Raw genomic sequence first — 10,343 nt, forward strand, 5'->3', positions numbered from 1 at the left:
CAGTAAGGGGGAAAAAAGAGCTGATTAAAACAACATGTTTCAAAACATTACATGAAACCCTATAAATATATATACAATATTTTGTCAATTAAAATTATTTTTAAAAAATCAATAAATCAATAACACAAATTAATAGAAAGTAACTACTTACAAATAAGATCTGTTGTTAAGTACCTATAAAAAGTAAAAACCAAAACCTGTTAAAATAAGACACGAACTTCCGTTTTCTATAAGTCACTTCCTTTTCTAGCCTATAAATATAACCTGCCCATATGGTGGGATGGAGTATTTTAAACCATTTTGGGGCTATACTGGTCCTAATTCTAGAATAGCAAATAAAGCCCAATAAGATCTGCAAAATTCGGGGCTGGGGATGTGGTTCAAGTGGTAACATGCTCGCCTGGCATGCGCGGGTGTAGGGCATGGCTGCCCGCTTCCCGGTCTTGGGGTGGCACAAGTGGCTGGGATGGCTCCTGGTGATCAGCCAGGAGGCGGTGCTGTGGGTGGTGATGGAAGAGGTGGACCACCTCCAGGATAGGTCCGGGACTCTACTGCCTTCTTGGATAACTCCTGCCTTCCCTTAGGGACTATGGGATGGGTGTACACTTGAACTTGCTCCACCCTCTGACCTTTATTTTGATTGGCTCCCGTGAAGTATATAAGCTGTGTGTACTTCCTCAATAAAGGAGATCCTGCTGCCATTCATCTCCCTGGTGTGTCTGATTTTGTGTGTGTGTGGGGGGGGGGGGGGCTGAAAACCCCGACAGGCGGGGCGCTGGGTTCGATCCTCAGTACCACATAAAAATAAAATAAAGATGTTGTGTCCACCGAAAACTAAAAAAATAAACATTAAAGAATTCTCTCTCAAAAAAAAAAAATCTGCAAAATTCAATTTATTGTAATTTTCTCTTTGAACAATGTTCAAGAAGATAAACAGCAATGTACAATAATGGTGTATCCGAAATTTCACTTTATATAACCCACCTAAGGATTTTAATATACAGATTCTGATTTATCAGCTTTGGGGTGGGGTTTGAGATCCTGCATTTCTAACCAGCTCCCAGATAATCCTCAAATTTCTGAACCAGAACATACAGTGATTAGCCAAGATACAGTGAGCAATATTCTACAGTTTTGAAGTCAATCTTATAGTATCTTTCAAAGGAAGAAGAAGACATAAAATCATAACATCTCTTTGTATGTGTGAAAGTATGTGAGAGAGACAGACCAACAAACATTGGAGACTGAACTCAGGACCTTGCAAATGCTAGGCTCATGATTTACCTCTAAACTCTATTCCCAGTTTAAAAGCATTTCTTTAGAGAAAAAGGGGGGTGGGGGGACTATACTGTGAAAAGAATGTAGCACTGGAATGATTTCGCCTAACCAAGGAATTTAAAGTATCCAGAGGAAAAAAAAACGGATATTCTATTAATAATGTACCTTATGTTCATACTAGTCTAAATTTAATTGCAACAAAATTGTAACTAATGGCTTCAATTAGAGAAAGGTAGTGATAATTCAATCTCCATGGTGTGCGTGGCAAGTAAGAAGGGCTATGGTTCTACTTTCTATGAGAAAGCATTAGAGGCCAAAGCAGAGGGAGATTCAGAGCTAAGGGAAATGAACTCTCATTTTCCTGCCTAGAAAACATATTTTTCTAACTGCATGACAGCATCTAAGAATAACACTTTTCAATTAACAAAGGATGGGAAGAAGCTTCCGAGACCGCTGCTTCAGAGCCCACATTTTTTAACAAAACTGCACATATTCAATCACTATTTTGCTTTTAATTTAGAATATGTTGCCAAGGAAACATCAATATCTAAGTACATTTAAGGTAAATCCTTTTTCTTTCGTGGTTTTGGAGGGAATTATTTCGGAAGACAGCAAGCCTGACAGCTGATTTAATCCTCCTTTCCTCCTTCAGTGAGGCAGAGGCAATACATGGTTTGCCAAAAAGACCTGAAGCAATGTGGGTGCAAAATGAACACTTTTGAAAAATCCTATTCCTACAAATACATAATTCAAGTTTCTTAGTTATATAGTGTTTAAGAACTCACAACCAAGAAGAACCCAAATGTAGTTTTGTCTACAAAGTGCCTCTTGGTCATCTGCATCAGGGTGTGTGATCACAGGGAATGGGTGGCCAGGGGCTTATCCAGCTTGAGAGCTCTCTTCAGAAAAAGATTGCAAACTTGTAAATCAAAAAATACCAGGGACTAGAAAAGACATCACATTTAAAAAGTTAAAAACTGACAAATACTGAAACATTCAATCAACCAGGAAAATGACATATAATTTTTTTGCATGTGGGGGCGGTACCAGGGATGAAATTCAGAGGCACTCGACCACTAAGCCACATCCCCAGCCCTATTTGTATTTTATTTAGAGACAGGATCACACTGAGTTGCTTAGCACTTTCTTTTGACAAGACCGGCTTTGAACTCACAATCCTCCCAAGCCGCTAGGATTACAGCATGCGCCACCATGCCTGGCAGGAAAATGACATAATTTTGTCAATTACCTTCCTAACACATTTCTAAGTCATCTTTTTCCTTATTTGTTTGTTTGTTTGTTTGTTTGCTTGTTTTGGACTTCATGCTCTTTGGGCAACTTTTTGGACAATTATATTTTCTACATAGAGAACAGAAGGACTTCACTATCTCATTGAGCAGGGTTGTTCAAATTTATTTTATTGGTGTTTGATAAAAGTTTCAGCTTCTCAACTCATTACTGGTCAATTCATATACATTTTTAGGACTGTAGTCAATATCAGGAAGACTTCTATCAGATTTCTTTAACATGTGAACTCTAAGGTTTAGAAGAATTTTCCACCAGTTGCATCTAAGATACATGTCAAAGCAAAATTTCCTCCTCCACCACCTAAGTATTTCTGAAGCTGGGTATCACACGATCAGCAGGTTGACCACACCTGTGGCCTTACACCTGCATGGAGGGCAGTCTGAGTTCTTTGAGGTGCCATTCCAACACCAAGAAAACCAGCAGTAACTTGGCTAAGTGCAGAAGTATAAGTCAAATAGAGCCCATTGGTTGTCATGGTGACCATGGTGGATGTTGCCACACCCACCAAATGGTATGAGGGAAGGTATCCGGGATGAGGAGGAGGAAAAACAAATATATCCCACAAACCCAAACTAATCAGATTCCCAGTTCAGCTTTCCCACAGTTAAAGGCCTACAACCCTCCAATGACAGTTGACACAAGAGCAAATGTGATCAAGAAAAGGCTGGGAATGTGAGTCAATGGTTAAGTAGCCCTGGGTTCAATCCCTGGAACCAAAAAAAAAAAAAAAAAGAGGTCAAGGTGCATACCTATAATACCAGCCACTGGAGAGGCTGAGGCAAGAGGACAAAAAATTCAAGTTCCAGCTTCAGCAAAATAAAATAAAAAGCGCTCGAGATGTAGCTCAGTGGTAAAGTGCCCCTGGTTCAAGCCTCAGTATCAAAAAATAAAAAGTAAAAACTTAAATAAAATCTAAATTTCATTTAAGTCACTGTAAATCTGCCTCTGACTAAATGTGACTATTTCCTCATGCCAGACAACTTTAACATAACAACCTTCAGCCTGATGACTTCATGTGAAGGATTGTTTTGTTCACAACTCTATTAGGTTGTCATTGCATGTCTGAGAAAATAGACTCTGAAAGGGCAATCCACTTCTTCAGAAACACAACGCTGGCACGATCATTTCAAACCTGGAACATGCAAGTATGCTCTCCTGCATCCTTGAGAGAATAGAATGAGTTTGGGGTGGAAAGAGAGCAAGAAAATACCTTTCTATGCTTTCTTTTCTCACATACATGATACAGGTATGTGAGTGACATGCAGGATCAGCTATGGAAAAGAAGCAAGCAGTGTCTCCCAGGATCCAGTGCAGAACTTAGAGGGACCCAAAGTTAGTATATTCAATAACTCTCCAGGGAAGTGGACTCTATGGAGCTGAGCTGAGATGCTTACCTGCAGGCTGATATGTCTGTGTGAAAAACAGGAGAGCCAAGGTTGCACAAATCAAAACCTGTGAACACTACAGCTTTATTCATTGTAGTGAAAAATGGGGTCCAAGACAGATGTCCATCAATGAGTGAATGATTGAACATACATACCATGGAATAAAAGGTCAAGCTATTAATATACACAGCAACTTGGATGACTCTCCAGGAAATTATACTGAGTAAAGACATCTTAAACAGTCATGTACTTTATGATTTCATTTATATAACATTCTCAAAAATGACAAAATTATAGAAATAGAGGATGGATTATTGATTGCCTGGGATCTGGGATAGGGGCTGGGGCAGATGTGTAGTCATGACAGCAATATGACAGGAATGTTCTGCATCTTGATTGCAGCACTGAGATGCACTGGCTGTGGCTCAGTCTTATGATTTTAAGACATTACCACTGCAGAAATGGAGTGAGGGGCAACAGGATCTCTATGTATTATTTCCTACCAATATATGTGAATCTACAATTATCCTAAAGTGAAAATTCTAATTTTAGGAAACAACCTATATATTAGGAGCTGATTGTTTACTTTTAGTTTTTCTCCTGTATTTTATGATTCTTTTTGTAAATTCATTTGAACATGTTAGCCAATTTATTTCTTTAAGACCTGAAACTGTTTGATTATTTGGTATAGAATTCCAAGCCTAAAAATGTATCCTGGGGAGGCTGGGGTTGTGTCTCAGTGGTAAAGCACCTGCCTAGCACATGTGAGGCACTGGGTTCAATCCTCAGTACCACACAAAAATAAATAAAGGCATTGTGTCCATGTACAACTAAAAAAATTTAAAAATGCAACCTGAGGAAAAATCCAAAATGTAGCCAAGGATGTTCACTGGAATATTATTTCCTAGAGCAGAAGGATAAAAGGAAACTTGTATCAATATCAAAGCAGCATTAGATACAAATCATATCCACACAATGGAATGTTCTGCAATCATTAAAGATAATTCTAGCAAAAATCAGTGACATGATAAGAGGCAAAACGTTAGCATACCACTAAGGAAGAAAATGAAAATAGAAAACTGTGCATTTGGTATAATTTCACTAATCTATCATGACATGTATAGAATGAGGGAATAATCCAAATGTTAGCAATAATAATAACCAGGCATAGATTTGTGAGTGACTTTTATTCTGTTATCTTATAATCTTTTTGGTTTTCTACAATGCACTTGCCACTGGTATGATCCTAGACTAGTTATCTTTCTAAACCTGCTGTCCTCATTTATTCATAAAATGGAGATAATAATAGTACCTTCCTTATATTTTCTACTACATCTATAGTGTTTAGCAAACCATTCAATACATAATAAATTAATAAATGACAAATAAATGTTACTTGTTTGACCAAAAAAAAAAAAAAATAGAACATGACAGGGACTGGGGATATATATGGATGTAGTTCAATAGCACTTGCCCAGCATGTGCAATGGTTTGATCTCCAGCACTGAAAAAAAAAAAAAAAAAAAAGACTAGGTATTCAAACCTCATTAAGAATACAAAATGCTAAGCTGGGTACATGGCCCATGCCTGTAATCCTAGCTGCTCAGGAGGCTGTGGCAGGAGGATCACAAAGTTCAAAGCCAGCCTCAGCAAAAAGGAAGCACTAAGCAACTCAGTGAGACCCTATCTCTAAATAAAAATCCCAAATAGGGATAGGGATGTGGCTCAGTGGCCAAGTACCCCTGAGTTTAATCCCTGGTACCAAAACACACACACACATATATATGTGTGTGTGTGTGTGTGTGTGTGTGTGTGTGTGTGTGGTGTGTATTAATACTTCCTAATAGTAAGTTAAGCCCTGGGCTAAGAATCCACAAAGTTAATTCAGATATGATTGCTGTCATTAGATAATTTGTGTAAGCCATTCATCAACAGTTTTACTCAGTTTTTATTACATGCCAAAGAACATTTTTCTAATAAAATGAAAAAAAAATTATTGTCATTGTTGAATCAAGATTCAAATGGACTTTAGTAATAACATATATATAACTTGATTTAATGCTTACTAGGGTACTATTACATAAATTTTTTTACCTTAGAAGATTCTGTGTAGTAAATTATGATTACAATAAATGTGCTCTAATTGAATTCAAGAAACTACTAGTTTGAATTCTCCCTGGCTTCATGGCTAAGCTTATGTCTTCCTGCAGGGTTTTCTGTGACAATCTACAAATAAAAGTCTAACTCTGGGGCTGGGGTTGTGGCTCAGTGGTAGAGCAATTATTTTATTTTGCAAGCATGTATGAGGCACTGGGTTCGATCCTCAGTACCACATAAAAATAAATAAATAAAATAAATGTATTGTGTCCATCAACAACAACAACAAAAATAATTTTTTAAAAAAAGTCTAACTCTGTTCAAATAATTGAAAGGCATCTATTTACAATGAAAATTTGTGCATTAATCTACCTCAAGTCCCATCAACAATGTGGCCATACCACACTGGGAAATAATGTTGGAAATCCACATCTTCATTTGGTGGTTACATGGCCCACATACACATAAAATTCATTGGTTGTAGACTTGAGATTTGTGTGCCATAAATTATGTCATGTTCAATGTAAGATTTTTTTCTTTTATATTGACATCCAGACAACCAGATAGATCCCGAGAAAGGATCAAGACTGCAGAATAGCTAAACAGGAAACCTGGGAGCTTTTAGGAGATAACAGAGTCTCAACCACCATGATCTAGAAGGAGGAAGAAAGACAGCAGAACCAGAATCTTGGAACCAACTGGACATGTAAAAGTTCATTCTTGCTCTTTTGCTCTCTCTTTCTCTGCTCCAATTTTCTTTTTATGTCTTGCTTTTGCCCTTGAGCCTTAGCCCAGCTACCAAGGGGGGAAAAAAAAAAAAAGGTGAGGGGGTAGGGAGAAGCAGAGCTCTGCATACAGGGGAATCCTGATCCATCACACTCTGGTTTTGCCTCAACCTTAATGGACTGGTGGATCATGCCCTATTTTATAGCCAAGCACTGTCTTATGAAAGTCAAAAGTGAAGGGTTTTTACAGGTGAGTCCTCATAGAAAGACTATAGTCATTCTATTTGTAATTATGCATTTTCAATTACTTCAATTATTTTATTTCAGCAACAAAGAACTGTTAAGAGAAGATATATTAGCATTCTTAAGCAATTTAAATCAATGTTAGTTGTTTAGATATTTATAGAAATAGTCTAAAGGAATTTTTAAATTAAACATGTATGTATAGTTATTCCTTCACAATTTTAAGTTTTGGTTGTTACTGTAAATATGCCTTTGAAAGTATTTTAAATTAAAGTACAGTAACTTGGAGTTAACACTCCAGCATATAGGCATAGGCAATGACTTTCTCAGTAGGACCCCTAAAGCTCAGGAAATAATGTCAAGAATAAATAAATGAGGCAGCATCAAATTAAAAGTTTCTGCACAGCAAAGGAAACAATTGGGAATGTGAAGAGGAGAACCTACAGAATGGGATTAGAATCTTTGCTAGCTACTCTTCTGACAGAATTAATATCTGGAATACATAAAGAACTCAAAAAACTTAATTCTAAAAATCGAATAACCCAATTAATGAATGGGAAAATGGATTAAACAGACACTTCTCAAAAGAAGAAATACAAATGACCAACAAATACATGAAAAAAATGTTCATCTCTAGCAATTAGGAAAACGCAAAACAAAACTACACTGAGATTTCATCTCATACCAGTCAGAATGGCAGTCATCAAAAATACAAATAATAATAAATTCTGGGGAGAAGGTGGATAAAAAGAAACACTTTTATTCTGTTGGTAGGACTGTAATTTAGTACAACCATTATTGAAATCGGTATGGAGGTTCCTCAAAAGACTAGGCATGGAACTGCCATATAATCCAGCTATCCCACTTCTCAATATTTAGCCTGAATAATTATAGTCATCTTACTACAGTGATACTTGCATACCCATGTTTACAGCAGCACAATTCACAATGGCCAAACTATGGAACCAGCCTAAGTGCCATCAACAGGTGAATGGATAAAGAAAATGTGGTATAGATACACAATGGAGCTTTATTTAGTCATAAAGAAAAATGAAATCATGTCATTTGCAGGAAAATGGAGGGTACTTGAGAACATTATGTTAAGCAAAATAAGTCAAACTAACTCAGAAGGATAAGGGCTGGATGTTTTCTCTCATACGCAGAAACCAGAGAAAAAACGGAAAAGAAAAGTGGGAATGGAGTTCATGAAAATCAAGGGGAGATCACCAGAGGAAAGGGACCAAAGGATGGGTGGTGGGGAGGGAGGGGAAAGTGCTGGGGAGTGATACAAAGGTATAAATGAACATTTATATGATGATTATCCTAGTATTATTTAAATGAGTATTTGTAGCTCAGAATAAAATTTCCAGTAATATATCTCAAACAACATTGACGGAATAAAAAATAAGTCCCCTGAGGAAATGTAAGAAAATTTGAAGTGGTTGCAAGGATTTTTAAAATGCTATCTCTAAAGGTTCAGGGGGAGAATTTAGTTTATGGTCTAGAGATTTCTACATTGAAAAGTTTAAAATTGCTTCATAAAATATGAAGCACAAAACAACATTTGACCATCTCATCTACATCCTTAAAAGTGTATGGGTTCCACTTGAATGAAGAAGAACTAGCCTAAGGCTCACAGTCATCTTCTGAGGCTTCTACTGCTATTAGGCAGTATAAACTTGACATTTAAAAGGAAAACAAGTATTTTAAATAAAGCCTAATCGTTACACTGAATTCTAATTTGACACTTTGTCATCCTCACATCATGTTTCTGAATTATATTCCAAGGAGAGAACTATGCTACAATCTAATGCAATAAATACAGCCAACTGCACTTAAGGTTAAAAATAACACTTGTGGGCATGCCTGATGGTATAGGCCTGTAATCCCTTAGCAACTTGGAAGTCTGAGACAGGAGGATTGCAAGTTTGAGGCCAGTCTCAGCAACTTAATGAGATCTGTCTTAAAAATAAAATAAAAAGGAGGTAGCTCAGTGACAAAGCTGGGTTAATTCCTAGTACCAAGAAAACCAAAACAACAACAACAAAACACTTTGAAAAATAGAAATATGTAACTTGTGCTTAAAGAAAATAATACAATAAGAAAATGGGACCTGGCATGGTGGTGCACAACTGTAATCCTAGTGACCCCGGGGAAGGCTGAGGCAGGAGGATGACAGGTTCCAGTCATCCTCAGCAACTTAGAGAGATACAGTCTCAAAATAAGAAAAGAAAATTTAAAGGGCTGGCAGTGTAGTTCAGTGGTAGAGTGCCCCAAGGAAGGAAGGAAGGAAGGAAGGAAGGAAGGAAGGAAGGAAGGAAGACGGAAATGTGGCTGAGTTATTGACTAAGTAAGTGTTCGCTATCCACTAGTAACAAACCCAGTTACCTACTCTCTAAATTAGTTGTTCGGAAGGATAAGTTCATAACTTGGGGGGAGTGACATCAGTAGAACTAGGTAAGAAGGTCGACTCTAAAGCCGGACTATCAAAATTCAGAATCCCACTTTACCACTTACTCTCTAAGACTCTGTGAATATTACTTAACTTCTCTTCAATTATTTTTCCATGTCTGTAAAATGAGAGTGATACTACTACTCAGTTCATAAGACTTTTTTTTATATAACTACTGAATGTTAAAACACAAAGCAGGTAGGAAAATATCTTCCTCAAGACGAGTGTTCAATAAATGTTAGCTCTTATCTTTGATTCTTTTTCTTTTTGATGACAATACTCATAGTCATTTTTAATCCTATAAAGAACTTTTTGTAATACAAAAAGTGAATATAATTTCATAGAAACCTAATAGAGCAGAAAATTGAAATGTAGAGACATGAAAACAACCTTATTTTAAGCAGAGCACCACATGTCATAAATTAGGCTGATGGTGAGCTTAGCTCCTTCAGTGGATCTGACGGAGCCAAGTAACACATCTACGAAGCCAACTCTCTGGTGAGACAGGTTTCTTCCTTCTTTTCCTCCTACCATTTCGTCGAATGCTCACTGACTTGAATGAAAGTTAGCTGAAGTGAGCAGTAATGGAATCCAAATAAAATATTCCTCTATCCAGAAGAGGTCAACCTCAGAAAAACATCAAAACAACACCTTATTTAAAGGATTTTGAGCAGCAAATTGGTGATTAAGCAACATATAAAACTATATCTAAAAGCAGCTTCTATTGAAAGTTCCATGGAGCATTGCAAGGCCACAGACAAGTGAGAGCAAAAGATGCCATGTTCTAGGAGGAGCATGCAGGACAGTTAAGATTTGTAGAACCTCCTTGTTCCTTTAGTTGACAGAAGCTTGCTT

Source organism: Callospermophilus lateralis, chromosome 8, assembly GCF_048772815.1.
Source record: "Callospermophilus lateralis isolate mCalLat2 chromosome 8, mCalLat2.hap1, whole genome shotgun sequence".
Lineage (NCBI taxonomy): Eukaryota > Metazoa > Chordata > Mammalia > Rodentia > Sciuridae > Callospermophilus > Callospermophilus lateralis.